This window comes from Catharus ustulatus, chromosome 3, assembly GCF_009819885.2.
Source record: "Catharus ustulatus isolate bCatUst1 chromosome 3, bCatUst1.pri.v2, whole genome shotgun sequence".
NCBI lineage: Eukaryota > Metazoa > Chordata > Aves > Passeriformes > Turdidae > Catharus > Catharus ustulatus.
The window spans coordinates 94,569,359-94,596,938 of record NC_046223.1 but is presented as its reverse complement, the minus strand read 5'-3'; the positions used below and the strand labels follow the sequence as shown (position 1 = coordinate 94,596,938).

Genomic DNA, 27,580 nt, shown 5'->3' with positions numbered 1-27,580 from the left:
CTAAAGAATTATTTATTTATTTGTGAAAGTTTTTGTGAAATGGGTATGGTTTCAAAGGACTGGGAGCACCCCTGGAGTGCCGCAAAGGCTTTGATGTTGCAAAGGCAGCTGAGTCAATTCAGGGGTAAGGGCTTGATTGTGCCCTCTCATCCCCCAGCAAAGCCTGTGTGGTCAGCTGGCTGCCCTTCAGCAGCTGGCCAGCAGTGTAACTTTGAGGCCAGTGGGCCAGAAAGCAAAGTTTACCTTCCAGACTCCTCTCTGAGCTCTGAATGTAAACGCTGTGGGTTTTGCCTCTCTGTGGCCTGAGCGGATCCGGTGTGCTTGAGCAAATCCAGGCACAGCTGACTGGGGAGGTGGTGGTGGTGGTCCTGAGGAAGGAGATGCAGAGACACAGTCCATGTTGAAACTTTCCTTTGCTGCTGCCACTGGGCTGTGCTGTGTTCTTACCCTGTCCTCCTCTCAAATGCACTGGTAATGAACTCAGATGTAATTGTAAATGCAGTTTAAGAAAACCTGCTCTATAGCAGAGCAGCATTTCCCTTTTCTGGATGCTTCTCCTATGTACTGAATGCATAAATAAAACATGCTAATCGTGGACATGAGCTGAGGTGAGAGCTGTTATGTCCTTGGAATGTAGGTTTCCTGATTTTATGAATAGCTATGTACACATTTGCTTTAATATTAATTTCATCCAGAAGCTGTTTCTCTAGGAAGATGTACCATATAAATGAATTTTCATTACAATGACAGCAAATAAATCCTTTCAAGGGAAATTTTTAGGAAGCAGGAATTCAATTAGCCCTTTTAAATAATAGTCCCTAAAACATGTGAAATTGCAACAATTTATATTTTTAATCTTCTAACACAAGTCCTACTGCCTTCTTAAGATGAAAACTTATCAATTCTAATAATTTTTATCTTCAAAATCTTAGAGTTTCAGATTGACAAAACCAGTGTGACTTTTGTCTTTTTTAGTTAAATCTAATATATTGTAGATAAACTAGCACTATACCCTCTTCAAAATTGTCTTTTTTTCTATCAGTTGCATCTGATTTATACCAATAAACAATTCCAAAGAGCTTTGTGTCAGATGAACTAAGATGGCATTGCTTTTTTCATGAGGCTGTTATCAGGTTGATACAAAGATATGGTTATTTTTCACTATAGTGCATACTTTAATTTGTTGAAAGTGCTTACAACAAGCACTTTCATAGTTTCACAATTGCACAGTTTTTTAATTAAGATTAATGATTGCAGTCCTAGAAATAACAAAAGCACACTGTTCTGTACATCACAGATTGCAAAGAGGTTTATGTTCCTGACCTAGTCTCCTTTTAAGACAGTGGTCATGGCCACTAAGCCTCACAAGACCCATCACAAATTATACTCTTAGAGAATTCCAAATCTGAGACCATGTATTAAAACAGTATAATTATTAATTTTCTGGCTTTTTGGACACCAGAATGCCCATCAGACAGGCACTGCTAGAAAAACATTCTGCTCAGATGGGGGCAGGCAATACCCCACTGAGTCCAAACCCAGATCTGCACATGCAAGGCATAGGGTGCAAGAAGGGCCATCGAATACATTCAGTAAGTCTGGGTCCTCCAAAGTCTGCAAAATAATTCTGCAATGATACTGTGATCAGCAGAATTATTTAGGAGCTATGAGACAGGATTAGGTGTGCTATTCCGTTCCTAAACCTAGGTTTACAAAGGAATAGAAAACATAAGGTATTGGGTTGTGATTGAGTCTTTCTGGTCTGCTTCATCCATAGCACTCACTGCCTTTATAACTTAGTGAATGCAGAAAGCAAAGAATCAACCTAATTTTATTCTTAGAAGAGCAATGAAGAAATTAGAAATCTGAGAAATTTGAATTATTTATTGATGGAGGAAATCTCAAAATTCAGATTGGCATGGTTTGACATGTCCTAGAACAGCAGAGGCCAGTGACACAGAGCCACGGAGTTGAAGCCTCATGTTACCATAGGTTTCAGGCTTTGCAGGATCTTGCTCTTGCTCATTGATCAGAAGTGCTAAGGCAATTCACTTGGAATTTTATCTCTGAACATGCCATGGAACTATTTGGCTTTATAAACCCCTGCAAATCAGGTGGGGATTCTTACTTTTGCTGCACAGCTGCCAAGCACAGACATTATCAAATTAGATTCTTAAGTGCCTATAATTTTACAGCATGTTTGTGTGGAGTGGAAGGAATCCACTCAACAGCTGATTTTTTCCACTCTTCCAGTTACACCTTCTCACACACTACAGTTTCATATTCAGATGTCGCATATAAACCAGATATATGCAAAATGACCTTTCCTCCATGCTCATGTTGTCACCTATATAAAAAATTCCAAGCATCACATAATACGAAACATTTCTTTTTGTTCTCATCTTGCAATTACAGTAATTTCACGACTACAAGCCGCATGGAGTATAAGCCGCATTTCCGGTGTGTCGGCAACATTGATATCTTTGTCAATAAAAAAGCCACACCCAAATATTAGCTGCACTTTCGTTCACTGTGAACTTTCACAAAGTCACAATCGCGGATCACCAGGGCTTACTGGCTTACTGCCGACCTTGGAAACATTATTTCCAAGTGAAAAAAGACACAGACAATAGCTGCGGCAGCGTTCCCTGCAAGTTTTATTTACAAGCCGAAAAAGACATGAACAATAGTGTGGTCATTTTGTGAGCATTCCCAACGAATCTGCGTTGCCTTTAAACAGCAGCTCATCCGCGCAGGCGAGCGGCCGAGTTCCGAGCGGAGCCGCATCTCTGTGCCGGCACAGCCACCCTGCTCATCCGCGCGGGCTAGCACCACCCCCATCCCGCTCCCCGTGAGCCCAGCCAGCTGCGCAGCCGCACAAGACTGAAAACACTTTTAAAAGCACAGAGAAATATCACACACTTTTATCAAACTGCCGAGGTAACTCGCCGACGTAACTCACCGTGATAATACCCCCCGCCCCTCAGTAAAGCCATCATCCACAGGCAGGCAATAAGCTGTTCTCTGATTGGTTCATCGTAGGAACACCGGGAAACCATGGATTTCAAACCATTTTTGCTCGGGACAGGACTGGCACAGTACCAGGTAAGGGCAGATATCACATTTTTGTTAATAAATTAGCTGCCCTGGAGTATTAGCCACACTTCTGGGTTTCCACCAAAATTTTGGTCTAAATGGTGCGGCTTGTATTCGTGAAATTACTGTAACTCCAGTCTCATTATAAATTTTCCAAACTTTGAAAAGCAATAAAAAGTCAGAACTGTTACCTACATTGTTCTGGCAGGTCAATGGCAGCCTCACTGTCAGAAAGAAAACCTTTTTTTTAAATTTTGCTATGAAAACTTTATTTTGCATGCCATGGTGTGTACACTTGCTGTATACACAACTTTTATGCATATTATAGCTAAAGGAGAAGACTTTAATTGCTGGAACACTGTTCTACCAGGTATATACTGAGAAGAAAATTTTTGCATTATATAGATCAAGCAAGTTTTTGTTATATTGATCAAATGTTAGAATCTGCACAGCATTCACAGAGAACCTCTTTTGGTTTTTTGAACACAAAAGGATTTACAGTAAATGTCTCACTCTGAGTGCTGGTACATTTATGTTACTTCATACATCTGAGCAAAAATACAGTTTGTATCTGTGGAGCACAGGAGGGGAAAAGAGGCCCTAAAGTAGTTTAAACTCTGAGTTAGATATGTTTGTAAACTGCCTAATACAAGCCTACAAGCATTTCATATTATAAAGGCTATAATGGTTTGTATTTGTGCTGCAAGTCTATAATTATTTATAATATCCTTCAAGATTTCTGTGTGATGGCCAGTGTTACTAATGTAAGAGTGTAAGACTATGGTGAAAAATAATATTGTCAAGTGCTTTAAGAAGTTTTATAGGTAAAATGTCTGACCTATAATGAAATAATCTCAAAAATAACCTCAAATTCTGGTTTAGTGTCATCTATCAGCAGGAAAATACGAGGAGAATCTCTTTTCAAACCAGCCTGTCATGTTTGTATCTCCTACCAGTCAGCCACCCTGCAAAAAACGAATTGAACTTATACAGCTGGCAGGAGGGAAAATATGTAAGACCTTACATCACGCAAAAATCTGTATAGGAAAAAAAAACAATAAATAAGTACCAGGAAATAATATCTTTATCAGAAAAATGGATATTAGGTAGGACGCCAAATTTCAATTTATATAAAATATTGTAGAATATGTATTTTAAAAATTGTCAAAAGTGTTTCACTAAACTGAGGTTATCAAGGGAAGAAAAATGGAACCAGCTGCTACAGGAAGGTTGTCTCTATGGGTGGATCTTTCTCTTAGAGCTAAGAGGGCTTTATGATGGTCCTAATACTCACCATTTTAGATTTTCCTTGAAGAAATATCATCCAAATATTTTCAAGTTTATCTTTTGTATGATGGTTTCATTTAGAGCAAACTAAATTATGGGAAAATGCCTATATGAGAATTGCTTTCTAGAGCAGCATATATTTCAACTTTAGATGTAGTTTCAACTGATATAGATTGGCATAGTAATACTGGACTATGGTGCCTAGCCCCTCTGATAAATTTTCCTGAATACTGTATAATACATCTGAAAGATAATGTTTACAGTCTCCATTTCACTTGCAAAAATTTCTTTTATACGCCTACAGTTATGTTTCTGGGTTCTTAGTCTATAATTTTTCCAACTCATTTGCAACACATTCTGGCAGACTCTATTTTCAGCAAGGGTATTTTCCAAAAAGAGACTTTATTTAGAAAAAAGTAAGATTTAATTTATGTCATATGCTCTGTCAAACTTCTCAAGAAAGTGTCCCACTCATACCCTAGCAATAAAGGTACTTCAGGAGTTGGTGTTACATGAGAGTAGCCAAGCAAGTCCTGATCTCCTGACCTCTAATGCTCTCAGATCATGAATGAATGAAAATGAATGAATGAAAATACCGTTAAAGAAAAAAGGAAAAAGTGAGTCATAAGGAAAAAATACTCATCTAAATGCACATTTTATGTCACACTTACTTAAAGTATAAGATAAAATTGTGAAAATTGACGAGAGAGGCATAAGAAGCAGGTGTTGTTTATCGTACCTTTCTCCAGCTTCCAAGAAGACTTAGAGAGCAAGCGTGCAAAAAAAAAAAAACTGAGCAGATGATGAAACCAGAGGTTTGTGCAGGACTAAAAATAAGAGTAAATTAAACACAAAAGTTTCCAATAGTAGTGCACCAGATGGACAAATGTAATGATCTATAGCAGTGTGTGATTCATGTGTCCCACTCTTCTCCTGGCCTCATGGAGGTCTGCCTTATCCCAGGTCCAGGATCTCATGAGCTCCCTGCAGCTGGGCAGGCCACCTTCTGCCCATCAATGGACTGAAGGAATTGCATATCCAGCTGCTAACAAAAAAATATTCTGAATTTTTTGTGCCGTTTACAGATATCTCAGTTCATTTTTGCAGTCTGGTTTCTAATCTCTACGTCCTGCTCACAAGGCATGGTCACACTCCAGTTAATGGGTTTTAATTCATTTTGATGAATCATCAAATCTCAGAAAAATAGTATTTCTACATGATGCTTTAAAGGAATGGTACAGAGCTGTGAAGCTCTGCCCCTTCTCAGCAGCTATGTGCATGTAATATGAGCAGTGTCACCTATAAATTGCTGTCTTAATCAAATAAATCAGATCTGAAGGTGTTTCTAATCTTGCACACTTCACTGTTGCAATCCATTTGATTTGTGCTTATCTGCTTTCTGCTATTAATACCAGCTGCTAATTAATTCACTCAAGGTTGACTGGAACAAAAAGCACATAGATCAATAATGCAGCACCTTTTTAAAATTTAAGTACAGTAATTTCACGAATACAAGCCGCACCAATTTGACCAAAATTTTGGTGGAAACCCGGAAGTGCGGCTAATATTCCGGGGCGGCTAATCTATTAACAAAATTCTAAAAGCTGCCAACACGGAAGTGAGAGCCCGCGGCAGCCCCAAGCCAAGCTGGAGCCCGGTCGGCCCCGGCAGAGGTGGGAAAGCCTGGCAGAGGCGGGGCCAGCAGTGTCGGGGGCGGGCGGCAGAGCCTGAGCCAGCAGGGCGGGGGAGCCCGGGAGAACTGGGGCTAGCAGCGCAGGGGAGCATGGCAGAAGCAGGAAGGCCGGCGGGTGGGGCTGCCTGGCAGCGGGGGAAGCCCAGCATAATCGGGGACAGCAGCGTGGGGGAGCCCGGCGGTGCGGGGGCCTGCAGTGCCGGCCAGGGCGAGGAAACGCGGCGGCGGTGCAGACGGGAGGGGGCGGCCGGCGAGCCTGGTGGCGGCGGCGGCAGCCCTGCCGGCGGGGCGAGCGAAAGCGGCGCTCGCGAAAGCGCCGCCGCGAGCCGCGAACCGCGAGCCGCGAAAGCGCCGCCGCGAGCCGCGAACCGCGAGCCGCGAACCGCGAGCCGCGAACCGCGAGCCGCGAACCGCGAGCCGCGAGCCGCGAGCCGCGAGCCGCGAGCCGCGAGCCGCGAACCGCGAAAGCGCCGCCGCGAACCGCGAGCCGCGAACCGCGAGCCGCGAAAGCGCCGCCGCGAGCCGCGAACCGCGAGCCGCGAACCGCGAGCCGCGAACCGCGAGCCGCGAACCGCGAGCCGCGAACCGCGAGCCGCGAGCCGCGAGCCGCGAGCCGCGAGCCGCGAACCGCGAAAGCGCCGCCGCGAACCGCGAGCCGCGAACCGCGAGCCGCGAAAGCGCCGCCGCGAACCGCGAGCCGCGAACCGCGAGCCGCGAACCGCGAGCCGCGAGCCGCGAGCCGCGAACCGCGAGCCGCGAACCGCAAGCCGCGAAAGCGCCGCCGCGAACCGCGAGCCGCGAACCGCGAGCCGCGAAAGCGCCGCCGCGAACCGCGAGCCGCGAACCGCGAGCCGCGAAAGCGCCGCCGCGAGCCGCGAACCGCGAGCCGCGAGCCGCGAGCCGCGAGCCGCGAACCGCGAAAGCGCCGCCGCGAACCGCGAGCCGCGAACCGCGAGCCGCGAACCGCGAGCCGCGAGCCGCGAGCCGCGAACCGCGAGCCGCGAGCCGCGAAAGCGCCGCCGCGAACCGCGAAAGCGCCGCGGGGCGGGCGCGGCGCGGGGCGGGCGCGGCGCTCGCGAGGCGCGGCGCGGGGCGAGCGAAAGCGGCAGCGGGGCGGACGGCGAGCCCGGCGGCGGCAGCCCTGCCAGCCGGGCGAGCGAACGCGGCAGCGGGGCGGTGCTGACGGGAGAGGGGGGCCAGCGAGCCCGGCGGCGGCGGCAGCACCACCCGGCCAGCCCCGCCGAGCCGTGGCGCTGAGCTGGGCCACCCGGCCCCGTCGGCAACCATGAGCGGGCCGAGCCAGTAAAGCCCGCTATTGGCCAATTTGTGAAAGCTGCGCACGGATTCTCGCGACGAACGAAAGTGCGGCTAATATTCGGGGTGCGGCTTATCTATTGACAAAGACAGCAACATTGTCGAGGCACCGGGGGTGCGGCTTATAATCCGTGCGGCTTGTATTCGTGAAACTACTGTAAATGGTAAGTGTTGCACTATTATCATTTGACTGTTCACATTTATCTTCTCTCTCCGGGTTCTCAACTTTGTTCTCACCAAACTGCTTTGTACCAGAAACTGCTCTGAAGTACATTATTGCTTTATCATCTGTTTCTTTTGTGTTTTATTTTAAAAAATCCTAGGTTTTTAAAATTTATTTTAGATTCAATCACTCAGTATACAATATGTCCTATGGAAAACTACATTTTTCAGATGTGAGCTAACTCAAGAGCTTCCATATGGTTGTAAGGAAACATGCCCAGCTTGGATTCAATAAAAAGTAAGCTGTGAAGGAAATTCCCAAGAAAATGCAAGTTACATACTTATAAATACAGAATAATTATTTCTATAATTTTAATACTTGTTCAGGTGTCCATCTTGTGAAGTCTTTAGGTTTTGAAATAAAGTATTTCCCTGATAAAAGTTACCTTCCTTTTGTTTATTTTTTTAAGACCTTTGGAACTAAAAGTTGAAGGAATCACTATTCACTGGGAGTGCAATTTTGTAGTCTTCAAGTGAGGTTGGTCATGTTGCAGTGCAGTTGAAAGATGAGCATTCAGTGTAAATGAATGTGCCTGAGCTGGGTCTCATGCAGTCAGCAGGAGCTCTGCTCTCAGGGCAGCTGCAGGAATCCTGTTGGCTCCTCCAGTCTGAGCGCCTCTGCACACACCTGGAGGGCCACACTGCCACATCTTCACCACCATTGCTAAATACATTCCTTTGGTAAAAGGATAAGATTGTCCATGGTGTTCAACTCACAACTGCTGCTGTAAACTTGCACTTCTAAACTGAGATTTCAAAAGTAAGTGAAACTCAGTAATTATGCTCAGATGTGTAGTTAAGGTATTGTTTTATTTCAATGCCTTTAATTGAATCTCAAAAGGTGTCCACCTTACACCTATGATGAAACCACAGTTACTGGCTCTGAGTTAAATGCATTAAGACACTACATCATTCAAATGTTAAAATCTGTTGAAAAGGGAATATACTATGAATTCCTTTAGGTATGCTTGCAAAATGTACACAGATGTCTTACATGTTAAATTGCTCTTTAAGATTTGCTTTTAGCAGGTACAAAGTGAGATTTATATGTAAAGTATGCTGCATAGCACCTGTTTATCTATAAATGTGCAAGCTCCTTTAAAGATTTCCAGGTACCATCAAAATCATGGCAGACAGTAATGTTATGAAGTAATTTAAAGGCAGCTCATAACTCACACCTTTCAAACTCAGAGTTCCCTCAGCATAAGAAAATGCAAAATCTTTCCAAAAGTTATTATTTTGAGTTAATGTTATGGAAAAATCGAAGTACAATGGTTGATTTTTATGTTACTTTTACATTGCCATTCTTTTGCATTGTTCTAACTTCTCTTCTTAAAGAGACTTGAATATAGAAGCTCTGTAAACAAGGATTATACAATCTTTTTCTTTAAAACGAGTTCAGCAGTATCTGTGGGTGACAGCCTGTTTCAGGTACAAATTACATTTGTATACTTGCTCTGTAAAATGTTAAATATACTTATAATGGAAAAGCTCCACATTATGATTGTTCTATGGAAAATGAAATTGATTTTATTTTCTGAAATCCTAAGCACCTGTAGCTCAAAAGGTTAAGACCTCATTTTCAAGTGCTTCATAGCTGGATTTGATACATAAACTATAAAATCTAATTTACTGATGTCTTTTCCTTGCTTAGTTTTCTGATAGGCAAATTTTTAACAGTTTCTCACCTAAGAAAAGTATGTTTGATAGAAAAACTGGTATGTTTGATACAAAAATTTGGTAATAATGTCTGTCTACAAATGGCGCAGTTTATCCTCAAAACTGTATACTATTCAGTGCAGAGCACTGAATAATATGTTATCACTCTTCAGCCTTGACCTTATGAGCCCCCTCATTAAGAAGGTAGTTGCCAAGTACTATATAGTAAAATAAAAACACTTGCATAGGTTGTGGCATGTGAACATATGGTTGCCAGTAAATAACAGAATCATTTGTTTGAATTATACTGTTTAACTTTGAGTATAACAACCTCCTGGTTTTATTTTGTAGTCATTTCTTAAGTGTACTACACATAAAAATCTGTCACTATTAATTTACAGAATATAGCACTCCAAATCAGCTTTCTCATAAATCTTCTTAAGATTAGTCTCAGCTATTTAAGTTGTAAATTCTTGGATCATCTTGTTGGTCTTTATTAGTCACACATGTAACAGATTTGACAGTGAAAAGTCTAATATCCTTTTTTTTTAAACTAAAAGGTTTCCAATAAAACAATCTGCCAATTTAGATAATCCCACCTTAAATTACATGGTTGATAGAAATTCCTATCTATTGGCTGTTGCAGAATTTGTGGTAGACAGGCAGACATAGCCAGCAGGAAATTGAATTCCAAAATCTGCTCTCACATTCTGAAGTGAGAATAGGACTGTTGTCCACCCTGACTGACTTACTTTCTAAGAGTACATCCAGCCCCAAGAATCATCAAAGAATCATTGGTGATTCATGAAGAATTTTGAGTTCTGAGATCTTTGCAATGTGCAGTGGTCATCAAACATTCTGGGCTATCCTTATTAAGAAGATCTACTAAACTTTCATTAATTTCCCTTATTGCTTTTTCTGTTTGTTTTGTTGGGTTTTTTGTTAGGGTTTTTTTTTGCAGAAGTTGTCTTGACCTTATCTTTTTCATCCTGCAAGAATACTTTTCCCATTCATTTGTGAAAATGACTCAGCATTGCTGCTGTGTCTCCTCAGAGAACTTCTGCTCCCGTGCTAAAGGCTCTCCAGCTCAATCCCATCAGTACGATTAAAGGTCTATCTAAGCAGCTTAACTTGATTAGGAATCTGTTTAAACTAAAACATATCGAAAAGTCAAAGTACAGTAAATTCACGAATACAAGCCGCATGGAATATAAGCCGCACTGCTGGTGTGTTGGCAACATTGTTGCCTTTGTTAATAGATAAGCCGCACCCGGAATATTAGCCGCACTTTAGTTTGCAGCGAACTTTCACAAAGTCGTCATTTAGTAACACAATCGCGGGATCGCCGGGGCTTACTGGCTTACTGCCGACCTCGGAAACATTGTTTCCAAGTGAAAAAGACACACCCTTTATTTACAAGCCGAAAAAGACAGGAACAATAGTGTGGTCATTTTGTGAGCATTCCCAATGGATCCGTGTTGCCTTTAAACAGCCACTTAGCCACGCAGGCAGGCAGCTGAGCTCCGAGCGGAGCCACATCTCCGTGCTGGCACAGGAGCGGCCGTTTTAGCCCCCGCAGCCGGGCGGGGGGAGCGGCCGTTGTAGCCCTCGCAGCCCACGGGGGAAGCGGCCGTTTTAGCCCCCGCAGCCGGGCGGGGGGAGCGGCCGTTTTAGCCCTCGCAGCCGGGCGGGGGGAGCGGCCGTTGTAGCCCCCGCAGCCGGGCGGGGGGAGCGGCCGTTGTAGCCCCCGCAGCCGGGCGGGGGGAGCGGCCGTTGTAGCCCCCGCAGCCGGGCGGGGGGAGCGGCCGTTTTAGCCCTCGCAGCCGGGCGGGGGGAGCGGCCGTTTTAGCCCTCGCAGCCCGCGGGGGGAAGCGGCCGTTGCAGCCCTCGTAGCCGGGCCGGGGGAGGGGCCGTTGTAGCCCCCGCAGCCGGGCGGGGGGAAGCGGCCGTTGCAGCCCTCGCAGCCCACGGGGGAAGCGGCCGTTGCAGCCCTCTCCTTGCGAGCCGAGTGGCCGTTCTACCCCTCTCCCTGCGGGGAGAGAGGCTCCCCCAGCCCTCTCCCTGCGAGCCCAGCCAGCCCCGTAGCCGCACAAGACTGAAAACACTTTAAAAAGTACAGAGAAATATCACACACTTTTATCGAACTGCCGAGGTAACTCGCCGAGGTAACTCACCCCGATAACACCCCCCGCCCCTCAGTAACGCCGCCATCCACAGGCAGGCAATAAGCTGTTCTCTGATTGGTTCATCGTCGGAACAACGGGAAACCATGGATTTCAGACTGTTTTGGCTCGGGACTGGACCAGCATGATACTAGGTAAGGGCAGATATCACATTTTTGTCCATAGATTAGCCGCACCGGAATATTGGCCGCATTTCCGGGTTTCCACCAAAATTTTAGTCTTCTTGCTGCGGCTTGTATTCGTGAAATTACTGTAAGTATTATTCCTCTGTGAGATTCACATTAGTTGAGCCAATTTGTAAACGTAGTTTAACTCCCAGCACACTTTAACTCATTTTACTTTTATCAGTGCTATAGGTGGTACCAACTGGGTGCACAGACCACCAATATCTCTCCCATCCTTCCTCTTCCAGACATATTAAGAGCTTTTAACACATTTTGCATCATTTAGTGGCGGCTCACGTTGGCAAATACACAAATGCTGAGGACAAACACAAGCAGGGCCTTGAAGAATGTGTTGCTTAAGCTGTGTCAGAATGGCAGCAAAATTGGTGTCCTCTTCAAATTGTATATCCATAAAAAATACCTTAGGATCTAAAAAAATTTCTTCGTTTCAGTGACTAATAATGTGAGATTGGCTAAGGATGTGTTTGAAAGAAAGATTGCCAATGAGGTAGTTGGATCTTATATCTCTTTTCCCCCTTTTCTCTGTTTTTGTAATCAGTTTTAAATTGTAACTGCATTTGTGGTAAATATTTCAATTGAGTAAAAAGTCTCTAAATATTCACAGTGATCCCAGTATATGAACCATCTGGTATTGACTTACTAAACTACAGATTTGTTGAGCTGGTTTTATGTTTCTGGATATTTTCCTGATGCAACTATAGTCAACTTTTTGGACATTGTTCCTTTTTAAATAAAAATAACTAATAAAAACTATTGCATCACTTGATCATCTGTTAATAGTTCCACTAAAATAGACTTGTGCTATATTAATTGATCTGTATGAAATGTAGTTTAGGCACAACTGCATTATGTGTTGAAGTGTTATCAGCACATTCAGTGCTAGAAAGCTGCCAGCACACACACACACATTTTTTTGGTGAAACCTTAGGGACTGTGAGGCAAAGGTGCTCTAAATCAGTCTTTCTGAGCAAGAACCGTGCCTGTGCAGAACTAACACAGCTGTGTGTGTTTCTAACTCTTATAGAGCTTAAAGTTGAGGTATACCAGGAACAATATCTAGAAAACTGATTAAACTAATTAGTTTTTCCCCCAAAGAAACACCAGAAAAAAAAAATTTGCTCACAAGCCTGTGTCTGCCAGCAGTCATCTTTAATGACAGCTCTAATAAAATAAATCCAAATGGCTGTGGTCCTATTGCAATGGCCAGGGTCTTATTTCTGATCTCCTTTTATTGCTTTCTTTCAGAAATAGGTCTTTGCATGACAGGACCAAACACCAGGCGCTGGAAGAGTATCACCTGTACTACAGCATCATGCAGCAGCTGATAACAGGGTGGTTAAAAACTGCCAGTGGTAAAAAAATAACCACTGTTATCAGCACAGGTATCTACTGAGAGCTTTTGGTGGGAGCAGGGTTTTCCTTCTGTTGATACAGATGTGAAACAACCTCTAATCACCCAGGAGTGGCTCAGGCTGCTGTGCAGGACCCAGGTGTAAAGTAGCAGCCAGGTGTGATGCAGGTCTACACGTTTCCTTGAACTGCCAGAGCCAGCATCCTTCAGGGAGTGCTTTGTGGTACAGTGCTGGAAGCACAGCCCTCCCAGCCTGCCAACACATCTTCACCTTCCTCACACCTGGGAATCTCAAACTCACACTGGCTGAACCTTCCTGCGACCCCTTCCGTGCCAGCATGTGCTGTTTGCCTTGTAGCTTCTGTTGTCTGGAAGGCACCTGAGCTATCACTAGAGACAAAACTGCCATGGGATGTTTATTTTCCAAGAGGATTTATCAATGTCACAATGTCATTCACCTTGTTTTAGAGATATATTTAAAAGAGAAAAAAAAAAAAAAAAAAACAGAAAAAAAAAAACAAACAAAGGTGTGACTACATGTGAGTTGGTGAAAGGATTGGTACTACCAGTCCAGGCAGATTTAGGGTTTGCTTGGGTTTTTTTTTCCTTCTTCATCACAGATTTTATGGAGTTATACACTCAGGGCTTTTAAGAGAGAAAACCAGGTCTCTAGGAAGGAGTGTGACAGTCATGGCAGCAGCTGAAGCTGAAACTTGGAAACTCTTCTGCAAGTGGTTACTTTTTGCAGAACATAGATCTCTCTTAGGACCCTGCTTTTTCAAAACTTAATAATTAAAGAAATATACTTTAAAAATCACAGGAGAAGATGGCTTCATGATTGAGAACTTTTAGGGAGATGATATAATCTCTAAATTACATTTTTATTTGTTGACTTGGATGCAAGTATAGGGAGAGGTAAAGAAGAAACGTTTTCCAGATTTTCTGCTCTGGAGTGAAGCATTCCAGCTCATTCACTCAAACTGAAATTTGTTCAGGGGAAGATTTGCTAAGTAAGTAGTCCCATGGATCTGGAGATAAGCCTAAATCCAAGATGATTTTTATGCATGCAATATGGAAATTGTCATGACTTTAAATGTTCTGTGCAACACATTGCAGATAAAACTAAACCAACATCCACATTATACTTTTTAAGTTGAGCAAACCAAGGCTCTTTGATCTTAACATTTGTGGGGAGGACAAAAGTTTTAGTTCAAGAAATGAACATATATGGACCTGCTCTGATTACAGCCTAATGTGTCAATTCATATCAAAATCAAGACACTTGGGAACCCTGCTATAAGCTTGCAGATACTTGACCTCTCTGAAGAGCCTGGCTGGTCCCTTTGCCACTTTTAATGTACACTTAAGGAAATCTGGTGCTCCTCCTCACCCCCACCGATGACTGAATTTTTCTGAATGACTTGAAATTCACACCCACTTGAAATGCTGACTTGGGAATACACTTTTTTGGACACATGCTTCATCATATTTCAGCTGTACACAAAGATAAGCATTTTAGAAGTTGGAGGAAGAGCATTTCCTCCTACAGAAGAGAATTTATATTTTCCCTGACATTGCCCAGGCAACACAAGTTTGAATAAAAAATTGACGCTAAAAGCAGAGTTCTCTAGTCTGGGAATCAACACTGTTATTTTATTCCCAGCTACACTAAGTATCCTACTTGATGAAGAGAAGAATGTCCTTAAGTGCAGGGATGTTGAACATATTTTGATGACCCATATAGAAGCTATTAAAGGGCATAGCTGCAAATAAAAGAATTTGAAATTACAGAACATGAGATTCACTTTGCCCTGATTTTATCCAGCCCCTTCTCCTTCTGTGCTTTTTTGTCTTCTTCTTTTCCTTGATGTTAGTAGTGATTTCATATATATTACATTTTAAGTGTTGTTTGAGAGGCAGAAACCCATACTCTCTAAGCAGTACTCTCTTGCGCACTATCACAGCCCCTCTGTTACAGAATCTGATCTCCTTTCCTCCTTCCCATTTGGAATCTTTTGCATACCTAGACCACCAGCAGTGTGCTACACAGAAACTATGAAGCTACAGCTCTCATGGGAGATCTGAGCCTGGATCTGCCCAGGCTAACAAGGGCCTTGTTCCCGGGTCTTCAGTTCTCTGTATACTTTATGAGGATTAGTTGTACCCTAAATTTGCTATCTATGCAATTTAGAGCATCTGAGTTAAAAGTGTAGGTAGGCACAAAGACAGCAGAAGGACAAAGACTCCTAATAAAGACTGTCTGAATATCCAACTGAAGTTTTGCAGAAGATTATATCATTAATGAAGAGAGGTTTGTATCTCAGGATGCTTTGTCTCATGCCTAAGTTAGAAAGCTAAAGGCCTAAGTAATCCAAAAGGTGACTTCCCATTGAACGCAATAAAGGTTCTTTACCCTCCTGCCAGCTAGCAGCAACTTTCTTTGCAGTTCCAAGCACACAGGTACTCATCTCTGTTCTCCCTGGTGTCTAAACAGGAACAGGATAGTTGAGGAGGTTCAGAGAGGGGCAGCAAAGTCAAATCTGCAAACTGTCCTCTGTATGAGAAATGATTGCACAAACTGGGGAATCCCCTGCCTTCAAAGGGGATGGCTGAGAGGGCAGCATCTTCACACCACATAGAATCAAGCTGTGGAACTTATGGTTGTTAAAAGTTTATATGGACTTAAAAACAACTGAAGTATGAATTATTGAAGGCTGGACAATCTTGCTGAATGGCATGGTGACTCCCTCAGTCTTGATGGCACCAATTCCAGGTGCTTCCTGCCCTTTTTGCTGCCAGGCAGTAGTACAAGACAGTAAGATACTATTCACCTTCCAAAACTAGCTGGAAATGATGGGTATGATGATCTACAGGGTTTGCAATATTGCAGAGCGACAACATCCTGACGATGACCCACTACATCTGGTCAGGGCAGCAGGGAGGGTGTGTGTTGCATCTCTGGCTGCAAGAGTTCAAGGAAACCAATGACACCTAAGTCTGCTATAGCTTCAGTTGAGACTGCCATAGTCACAACCTGAAATAGTGTAGGTTGAATCCTAAGAATACTCTTCCTAATTAACCATCATTTTTCCAGCACTGGAGGCAGAAGTCTGATTCCAAATAATCTTAGCAATCCAATTTTGTGGCCCTGCCACTACTGATGCCTTAAATTTTAGCATTCATATTTTCCAGATTCTGTACTGCATAAATATACAACTCTGAACTTCATATAAAATGTTAGCAAGTTCTCTTCACAGTTTAGTTAGACAAAACAATCCTTTTCCTAGCCTGAGAACCAAGGACACTGTTGCAGTTTCAGGCCCAAAAAGTGTAAACAGCAGCAAATTGGGGAAAGCAATCTGGGAGGATGGGACTTCATAACCTGAAGCTGTAACTGGACAAGTAACCCCATCATTTGTAAATTACAGTAATTTCACGATTACAAGCCGCACTGAGTATAAGCCACACTTCTGGGTGCCAGCAACTTTTCATTCTTTGTCCATACATAAGCCGCACCTGATTATAAGCTGCCCATTACAATACAGGGTGTGATAAAAGGTATCTATTCTATCACCATCTGTTGAGGGTGGGGGCAGTGATCCTTATCTCCGTGGCAGATATTCAGCTAATGGGCCATCCATTGAAACCAGGCAGGGCATTGTTCTTTATCTTTTCACACCCCATCCTTCCTCCACAAAGTCATTTTCTGCTAATGGCCCATTGAGTCCCACTGTGTGACTGATAAAATTACTGCATCCCATTGGAAGTTGCTCCAGCCAAGGGGAAGAGCCCAGCATTTCTTACCAAAATAAAAACAGAGGTTTTGGGACACTAAGGGAGCCCCTTTCTCCACTGGACTCCAGAGGAAAACTGGATTTCTCCACATCACCACTGGACCTTTAGAGGGAAACTGCACCTTCTACAGGAGCACTGCTCCAACTGAATCATATCTGCACTGCAAGGGGACTGCAACCACCATTTAATGGGACTGCTACCAACCCCCTGCCTGACGGGGTGTCAGGTTGTACTCTGACTTTGTCAGGGCTTGGAGTTTGTTTCTTTGTAGTACTGTATTTCTATTTTAATTTCCCTAGAAAAGAACTGTTATTCCTAATTCCAATATCTTTGCCTGAAAGCCCCTTGATTTCAAAATTATAATAATTTGGAGGGAGGGGGTTTACATTCTCCATTTCAAAGAGAAGTTCCTGCCTTTCTCAGCAGACACCTGTCCTCCAAACTGAAAGAGCAACTTTTTGTTCTTTGTCCATATATAAGCCGCACCTGATTATAAGCCGCACTTTGGGTTCGGACCAAAATTTTAGTCAAAATGGTGCGGCTTATAATTGTGAAATTACTGTAACCAAAAAGTGTGAAAACTCATGACACACCATCCATCTTGGGTCCATCTTGGGTGGAGCCTCAGCCAGGCTCTTGTACTGCCCAAGGTGTATCCTTTGAATGCCTTTTAATAAATACCTACTTTATTCCTTTAACACTGTCTAGCCTCTGTTCTAGGTAGCCCCTTTGGGCATCACTACCGCACCAAATAAGGGGTGTCTTCCTTCTTTTTGTGTTCTCCCTACACTGCTGTAAGACTGTGCTTCCATTATCAATAGCACAGATCTGTCTTTTTTCATGGAGCAGACTATTAAATGAGTACATAACCATAGGAAAATAGTAGCAAAGTGGTCAGCTCTGCCTACTTTTCTGGCATAGATGCCATTTCTTTGTGGCATGCAGTGTGTGGGAGAACTTGCTTACTTACCAGGACTTCCAGTACAGTTGCCAGCCCTCTCTGTGTCTTGTATTCTACTACTATTTATATCTAAAACAATATCAGAATTCTTTCCAATGAATGAAGAATAGTTTTAGAGTGTGAACTTACCAATAAATAACCAGAGCCATACTTGATCTCAACTTGGTAACTTTTTGCTTTTGTATTTTTGACAGAACTAACTTCAGTTACTGAGGTAAGAAAATCTTCACTTTTTTCTAAGTAGGATCAAGTGCTCCGTTGTGTTGTAGCTAATACAATTTACTCATATCAGCGGTCTTATCTTTTTTTCATTTCTATCTTAGTAGTTGGACATCTATATAACCAGAAATGCATTAAGAAAATTGCTACTTTACTCCCTAGTAAGACTAAATATTCTTAAGCTAGACTTCCAGCTCCCAACGCAGAGAAAAAAATGATGTACAAATGTCCAATCCCAAGTTATACAAGGGAAGTACAAATACAGGGGTCTCTCAGGAAAACTGGATGTTGCAAATCGAGTGTGGGAAAATGCTGAGAGCTTCAGGTCATGGCTGACATTTAAACTCAACACCTCTGCTTCTGCATTGCTATTACTGGTAGTCAGTGACGTAAAACACTGCTTTGCTGTGGGTTTGATATCAAGATAATCTGCACAATAAGCCACCAAATCCAGCTATATTTACAGACTTAATAAACTTTTTCTGCAGAATATCAATATGGGTACCTAGAAGCAATGTTTGTTTTTAACTTGCAGCGCTGTGCTCTTTTGCATGAACTGCAAAGGAAAGTATTAGTATCTGCCTCTTCACAAGTGATTTCTGTTCCATTATTATTGCCCATGATTCAGCTACATGAATACCTGAAATAGTGATAGCTATATTTTTGCAAGTTAGAAAATTCAGAGAGGAGTTTTATTTCCATACTTTATTTCTGTTGCACCACAGAGGGTCAGAGGTTCTTCATCACTGGCCTGTGGTCTCCTTAATAAGGGGAAAGGGCTACATTAGAACTGAATCAGCACAGGCCCTGTCGGTCCACTGCTCCTACAGTCTGGTGGTTTATGGACAAATGATGCTATTTATTTTACATCCTGTTTTTGTTTGGGTTTTTAAAATATTTTGCTGTAAAACATTTTTCTGATTTTTAGGGAAAGAAAATGACCTCAACTCTTGATAAATTTGTGATTTCGAAGAAGGGAGGCACGCTGCAATAAGATAAACAAGTTTCAAAATACCCTTTAGAAACACCAGGATTGTCATAGAAAACTCTTGAGTAATGTACATGTGGCTGCTGACAAGGCTGTAAATGGCTGCATTGCTGCCAATAAAAGATGCCATCTGGTAGGTCTGCCTATTAAAACAGAAGTTTATCTGCAACCTTTTAACTCTGGAGGTTTGGTTTGGGTTGGCTTTTTTTGCTGTGGGATGTTCCTAAATCATTGAGAGAAACATGGCAGTGTTAATAAAATTATTTATGGAGTTATCAAAATGCTGGTTGTGACAAATTAGATCCTAAACTCAACTCCTAAACTGGAGTTTGGCTTTGTTAAACCAACTTTACCTCAAGTTTGGTCATCAGCTCTTCATACCATGAAGGGTAGTAAAGGCATGAGAACACGAAGTCAAGCTCTAGGGCTTTCTTCCTTCAGCAGTGAAGGCTGTGGTGTGGCCTGGAGGGGTTATTCTGTGTGCTCATCAGCATGTAATTGCAACATCATCTACAAAACCTGTTATACCTGAAGGGAGAGGTGGAGAAAAAAAAGGATACCTTACTTCCAAGGTTATTTTTACTACAAGAAACCTTTTTGTATGATCTACTGTGGGTCACTACAGAAATCTAGCCAAGTTGGGGAAAGCAGGATAAGGTAACAGAAGAACAAGCAGGTAGTTTGTACGTTTGTACACCCCATGTTTATACTCAGACTGCAGGCAGAAGGTAGGGTGATCTAGACACCCACACATGCTTGTCAAAAGGCTGGAAGGACCAGTAAATGCACTAGCAAACAAAAATCCATTTGAAGTATGAAGTTATTGCCTACCTGATTAGGGGCATCACCTCACAGGAGTTCTTTGCTGACCCTACAATCATGGCAAACAGCAAACAATACAAGCTTTAAAGACATGGGCAAAAATTTCAGCATTAGGCAGGGCCAAAGAGAAGCACAGCTTAGTGCAAAAATAATAGAATCCTCTTCTTTGAAATGAGACATTTAAATCCACTATTCACAGAAAAGTGAGTTCTTTCTGAAGCTACTAAGATACTTCTTTCAAGACTTGAAATAATCCATTAATCAGTGATACTAATTGAAAGATACTCTAGTCAGGCAGAGCAAAAAGTGATGGATGATAAGAGAATTATTTTAATAATAAAATAATAATAACAAAATAATAATAACATAATGGTAATTATAATGATAATAATAATGCTTTATTATGTTTGGTTTCAGGAGTTTTAAAGAGACAGTGTTGGTTTTGCACACTTCATCAGAGAAGCACAGCAGTGGAAAGCAAACATCATTGGGATTTCATGTCTGACATTATGCAGGTTACAGTAAGTAAAGCTTCCCCTTAAATTAGTTACATTAACAGTGTTGATATGATATTTCCCTTCTAATGAGCTGCATTTAAGCATTTTTCTCATGTTATACAAGACATTTTTGGTCAGTTTGCATCTACTGGTTGTGTTCAACTGTCAGTAATGGGATAATCCTATGGAGTTCCTTAATTTCTTATAGCAAATTCAGGTTTGGTCCAGACAATTCTGACAAAAGCAGGAAAAGCTTTAGAGAGTATTTATTTTTGAAATGTAATCAGTCATCAATGTGCTGTGAGGACGGGAAGCCCCAGCCAGCCTAAGGAACTATCCCTGCAGCCCAGCCCTGCACTATGTGCATGGAGCGATCCCAGCTGCTGGAGCTGCTGAGGCAGCATGGCCAGAATGTACAAAATAATGCCCCTGGTGATACCTGCTGCCTCCCAACGCCCGAGTCAGCTCCCTGAAGAAAAGGCTCATGCACAGACTCCCGAGGATTTAAAGCATAAAGAGATTTGACACACCAAAGCAGGCAGAGACAGCAGCTCTAACGTGCTGGCAGCTGGCAAGGGATTTCCCCAGCAGCCAGGATGGAGGAGCCTGTGGCAGCAGAAGACTCTTGCTGTGTGTCTGCAGCCACAGCTAGAGAGTGAGTGTGCATGTCCCTACCACCCTTGGGCCCTGGGCTAAGGCCACAAGTGCCACAGGGCCCTTCCTGTGTCCACAACATCGGCTGTGTGTTTCCCTGAATTGGTGTTTCCATCTCATCTGTGGTTTGATTCCTCCTAGTTTTCATCAGTCTCAGACAGCCCCATCCTCTGCTCAGAAGTCTCATTTAATCTAACTGATGGATAAGAAGCATATGCAACTGTTTCAATAAGATTTCTAACTTCACCCTTTTAACCCAGAGAATAACTATAAATAGTTTATAATGTCTGGGATTTCCACAGCCTAAGTGCAGCTATAAATAGTCCTAAACATTTTCCCACTTCATGCTTTTGAAAAGAACATTCTCCACTTCCTTTCTTGGAGAACCCCTGGGAATAATGCTAGATCACAGCTCAGAAAATATGTATATTAGGAGAGTTTAGCAAGACGGAGCTGCGGCAGCTCTCGGGCTAATTTCGCGTCAGGAAAGGGTCAGGCGTCCTTGGCCAGGAGTCCACGGCCGCGATGCCCGCGGGCGGCTCCGGCCAGCCGGGCGCGCTCCGTCCGTGCCCGCTCAGCGCCGGGATGCGGGGCTGCTACTCCCGCTCCGTCCGTGCCCGCTCAGCGCCGGGATGCGGGGCTGCTGCTCCCGCTCCGTCCGTGCCCGTTCAGCGCCGGGATGCGGGGCTGCTGCTCCCGCTCCGCCCGGCGGGCTCGGCCGCGCTTACGTGCGGGACGTGTGTGCTCGGCGGGCGCTACTGTAAACACCGCAGCAGCACTCGTGCCTTCGGCTCCCATGCGCGCCCGGGCTCCGATGGCTCGGGGCCGGCGGGAAGGGGTCGGGACGGGCCGGGAATGGCCGGGAATGGGCCGGGATTGGGCCGGGATTGGGCCGGGAATGGCGCCCCCTGCCGCCCTCCCGCGCAAGGAGGCGGCGGCGGCAGAGTGGAATTCCCGCTTCGGCTCAGAGCGAGCGAGCCCTGAAACGAGTTCGGTACCGGAACCCTGATGAAAGACTGACCTAATGGCAAATTATGTGCTGCCATTCAGTCCTTCATTTTCTCCATCTTGCCTTTTTGTTTCACCTTAAGCCATTACACTGCTTTCACTTTAATAGCTCTAAAATATCCAGTATCTATTTTACCTACCATATGAAGATATTTGAAGCTGATGATCAGGAAAGACTGGAATTTATCGCTATAGAAGATGATAAATTATTTGCTATGGGACACCAGATCATGTACTTCCTAATGAACGGGCGTTTACCAGATGCAGCTACAGGGAATGGCTTTACACAAAAATTTAGGAAGCGCAGGGATAGAACAGCTCCATTGACAGACTCAGACCATTTATTCTACGTAGTCCAGAAAAATGTTCCTGTAAAAAATATGAAAACAGAAAATCACATTATGCTATTATATCTTTTATAAGTACACAGCAGTTTGACAAGCTGATTTTATGCATTGCTTCATGTCTACAGAAAACTAGATGAGCAGTAATGAAAGACCAGTTTCAAAACAAATATTTTTAAATTCGGCCCAGGAACTGGCAGGGATGTCAAGTTCCTAATATTAGATGGCAATGACTTTCTGTAAACAAGGAGCATGAGAAGAGAAAGTCCTAACCCCACAGGATTCCAGCAACTCAGAGAACCTCCATAGTATTAGGTATAAAGTGTATGATTCCTAATACTAAGAGCACGATGAAATGGTTTAGCACACATGAAAACAAGCTGAGATGCTTGCAGGAATTAATATTTGCTTTCTTTTGACACTTAAAATCAAAACAGCTTTAAATTTGTATCTATGCAGTAGTAAATTTGTATACAAAATGAATGCAAATTGTCTGTGATATATGCAATACTAAATTGCTGATTCCTTAAAAGAAGCCAACGTTTCCACAAGTATTACTATCACAGCCTGTTCACAGATTTGTTACTCTGCACCCACTTTAATGCTTGTACACTGAACGAAGTATGGCTCACTTCAAAAATACTTCCTTTCTACATTGACTCAATTTTAGGTGGTCCAGATAAAGAGGCTGTTGAGATAATGGAAAATTCCACATCACAGAGAAGATCTGACAGTGCACAGGAAGAGAGAGCTCTCTGCACAGCCACCTCTCACAACATCTTTGAAGTCTTTGGTAGTTTCACATTGTGGAAGGGACTGGATATTTCTTTTCCTCAAAACCACTGCAGACAGAATGTGAGAATATAACAAACTTTTGTTTCACAGACAATCAGCCAAAGTAATACAATCAGTGAGTGCTCTATAGTCTACTTAGAAATGCTCTACACACCACGGATTACCTCTAAAAAAGGTAAGCCTGATCTCTCGATGCAGTGGCCAGCATGTACTCTCATTCAGGGTATTTTTGAATGAGAACTGAGATGCCTATACTAGCAGAGCAGTAAAATGGTTCTGCTGTTATGACAGTAGGAGCGTAAGCCCAAACGAAAGTAAAGCAATAACCACAGCTTTGATATACAACACTTCTTCCTCCTTGGAAAGAGCACTAAGTATGCACCAAGTAGTACAGTGCACTTGAAGTTATGCAGGATAATCCCAGGAGTTTCTGTGAAGTCAAAAGAAAAAAAAAAAAAGAAAAATAACAAAAAGAGTTTTTACATCTTCTGTCTTATTGTCACAAAGTATTCTGTTACTCTGTAAGAACTCATGCTCCTTGCCCCAGTTTCCTCTCTTTCCAATCTTGTTTTTCAAGTGGAGCTCCTTTACTAGTAAGTATTCATTTGCATAGTCATAGGATGAGCTACAGCCTCTGAACTGACAATTTCATCCCTCTCCCTTCTGCGCAGTGTTTTTCTTCTGCATGGTCCTAACTCTGTAGGATATAATGCAATTCACTCTCACAGATTAAACTCAAAATGCTGCTCCCATTTGGCACAGAGTGAGTTCTTATAGAACCCAAAAGCCAAATGCAAGTTTTCCAAACAGAAGCAATATTCTACAAGGGTTTGGTTCAAGGTTCAAGCTTAACACTATTCTAGGTATGAGCTACTGCATAGATGAATGTGGAAGTAAGCTGAGATAGGAAAGAGTTAAGTGATCAAGCTGAAATGTTGTTTAAATATCATGAATTAAAAGCTCCAGCCTAGCTGCAAAGAATTAAAAAGGGCACAAGCTTGGCAATGCTCCTAAGGCAGTAAAAGCGATGTTTAGAGAGAAAGAAATCTTTGTTTGAATGCAAAAAGGAAACTAAAATTGGCAAAATGGAGCAAAGAAAATGTATCTGGGTGATCACAAACTGACAGAATACAAACGTCCCTCAATACAAGGAGAATCTCCATGAATTTCAGCAGGGCCACTGTCAAAAATTTCATCATCTAATATAGTCAAGGTCAAATCCCAGAAATTTCATAGGCTACTTTTAAAACTGAGTTAAATTTGTAGTTGCTTCTGTCACATCTCACTCTCCTCTGTTTCAGACTCCAAGGGGTGAAGGCCAGTTGCTTCTTCCATACCCATCCTTGTTATAAGAAATGCTGTCTGACACCACAAATCCTCTCCTGTTGGCAGCTAATTTCAGTAAAATGGGAACATGGACACCAGGTTCCCTGGAAAACCCTCAGCAAGTGGGAAGGAACCTAAACTTCTTGCCTCTTCAAAGGAAACCTTTAGCCCTCAGAGGAGCGAGATCACACTAAGTCGGTGTGATGGCTGCTGCCAAAAAAGGGAGGACTCACCACCCCCTGCACAGGGGACCAAATCCAGTATGGGCACATGGAGCTAGACCAGCTTGCTGATTTGGGAGAATGATTAGCCTTCGTTTCTTGTTTCAACGGGTTAATCTTCTGTGGAATCACCTGCTTGATCGACTTGCAGGCACACCTAAATCTCGCTCAGAGAAGCAGCGTGTGAGCACAGGGTTGGAGGGAGCAGGCCTGCTTCATACCCAACTTATATTGTGAAACTGCCCCATGGAAAAAACATGATGAGAATCCTCAGCATTAGACTGTGAAGGATAAAGATGAGAGTCTCTACACAGTGCAATTAATTAGATGAATGAGCATCCCTTTTCCTAAATGACAAGCCTGCCATTGGAAATGAGGTGGGGAAAATCAATCCAATTTCTTGGAGGTTTATACCGCTTCAGAGTGCATTTATCCTCACCCTGGCAGTGAGAAAGTCTTCACGAAAGATGTGGAGGAGGGATGTGTGCTGCTCTGGAGCTGCAAAGTCCTTTGAACCTGCTAGATGGGGTAGATGGGGTAGATGGGGCAGGGAGGTGAGGTGAGCCCTGAGGGGAGCAGACAGCTGACAGGGTGATCTCTGGACTCCACAAAACCCCTGGAAGGGTTGCTGTGACCTCCTTTTTTCAGTGGGTTTTCTCTGGCCACCATATCATTGCCAGCCAACTCACAGAGTCCCTGGCAGGGTAGCACTAATAATAACCGAACTACAGCAAATGTCATCACTTCCCACAGCCCCTTCCCTGCTGAGCCAGGCACTCAGAGCTTCAATCCAACGGGGGGAAAAGGGACATTCCTCACCCAGTGTGAATACAATCGAAACATGTCACAGCACTTCTAATTAAACCCTACTTAAAATTATTGCCTCTGTAGAATTGCCTGCAAGGAAAAAGCCCCAGAATAACTCAGTTACCATGTAGTTCAATTCACCATTGTTGTTTCTGACCAATGCCAAACACATCCGAGAAAAGGCAATCACTGACATAAATTCCTGCAATCGTATGAACAAGTGGAAGTGTCTTCCTGACTGCACCTGGGATTTGGCCAACGATGCATTAAAAACCTTTGTAATTTTATGGTAGGTAGTGTAACCACAGAAGCCTTCTGTATTGAAATAATTAGGACTTTGGAGATTCCCTAAAAAAATTCCCATGAGAAAAAAGTTTCTGTGTAAGGTTTCTGGTAAATTGCTCAGGTCAAAATATGATTACAGTATCTCTTGCAGTGACAGAAAGTAAAAAATCACAACATAACATTGCAAACTGATCCCTTTGCTGAAAATGGGATATTATGTGATCTGCTGATATTATTTCTTTATATTTTCAAAGCCAAGTTAGATGAATGTTATCTATCTTCTGTGCAGGCACTGACGAAATATTTTGGAAATTATCTTTTCTTATACCTATATGTTTATTACAACAGAAGGATGGAAATTTAACTGTGTTCACGACTTTCACTGATATTTTTTTTTTCCTTTTGAATCTAACTTTAGTTTTACATGACTGGATTCTGTGAAACTAAGGAGTACACTTGTGCTGCTGCATGGGAAATGTCTTGTTTTTAATGAGTTGCCAACTTAATGACCTGTGGGATTTCAAAGTTCCTTTTTGGTTTTAAAGGAAATGATTAATATATATTCTGTCTTTAATTATAGTGCTATAATTGTGTGAAAGGAATTCCATTCATTCTTTTCTTCATTTAAATGTCTTACATTTGTGAATGTTAGGCAACATATTCTCTTAAAAGTTCTGTCTGTAAAATAGAGGATAATATTATTCACTTTCAAATATGAGAGTAATGGGAGTACTGGTATTCTTCAGTTTGGGGCAGAATATTTTGATTCTTACTTTAAAAGGATAGACAAGTTATTTAAATAATTACTTGACTAAAATAAATTGAATTTATATGGAAATAAATGCATGGCTTCAAGTATCTATTAATGTAATACTGCTCCTTATTCTTTTACCCGAAAAATGTTACAAAACAGGAAATGTGTATATTTTTATTGATACTGTAAATGGTTACTACAGCCCACTAGCAAAAGTCCTAGGATAAATTTGGATAAATGGTAGTTACACTTTGGAAAGCAAATCTTAATTCTACTGCTCTGTCTGTATAATCTAAGGATTTTCTACTAACTCTGAAAATGATTCATGACTTCTGTCTCTGGGAGATCAAATTTTAGGGTTTTTAAGAGCTTATGTATGTGCTGCATACAAATCCCATCCCTATGACTCAGACATTTTGATCCTTTGGTTATCAGCCAGATATTTTTCAACAACCTGCAAATCTCTGGAAATAAAAATTTTGGTCTGATTTTTCCTTATACATAAGGAGAGTCTGATTTTGCAAAATTGTAATTTAGAAAAACCTTTTAAGGTGCATACCACCACCCACACAGATGCAGAACACCCTCCTTTCACAACCTACCGAGCTTTCCTGCTCCACAACAGACACCACACCAGGTGCTCGTACCAGGTATCCTTAATTTGGTTTCCCAGTTGGTCTGGCCTAGGTATCAAGATTCACTCCTTAATATGGATCACAAGGACAAAACAGACTTACTGTGTGACACCAGAAACCTTTTCTTTCACATATGTCTGAAAAATTCATTTCCTCGGGGTTTTGAGTAGTCCCCAGCCCTTTAAAAAGATATATGAAACCTGATTCACAGCTCCTTATATGCACCTCTCCATCCTACCAGAGACAACTGGCTCTTCCCCCAGCAGCACCACCACCAAAAAGGGAACACAGACTAGGAAAGAACTATCTGGGTCATCAAATCCCAGCCATCTGCGATCTCAGGACCAAGTCATAATCCATTTATAAAGTTATCAAGCTCAGTCTTAAAACTACTTAGGCTTGGTTGCCTCCCTGCACCTGTTAGGAAGACCTCATTCTCAAGTGATAAGCTTCTGCCATCTAACAGAATTATCTAGTAT

At 42.7% G+C, this 27,580-nt stretch overlaps 1 protein-coding gene across 1 annotated transcript in view; it reads left to right on the top strand.

Annotated features, from left to right (window-relative positions):
• MCPH1 (microcephalin 1) overlaps nucleotides 1-25,156 on the top strand; it is a 145,197-nt gene extending 120,041 nt beyond the window's left edge. Inside the window, exons 10-13 of the mRNA XM_033053920.1 lie at nucleotides 18,894-19,086; nucleotides 20,193-20,296; nucleotides 22,949-23,248; nucleotides 24,375-25,156. The gene's annotated coding sequence lies outside the window, so the exon portion shown is untranslated. The remainder of the gene's footprint in view (nucleotides 1-18,893; nucleotides 19,087-20,192; nucleotides 20,297-22,948; nucleotides 23,249-24,374) is intronic.
• The last annotated feature ends 2,424 nt before the right edge of the window (nucleotides 25,157-27,580 follow it).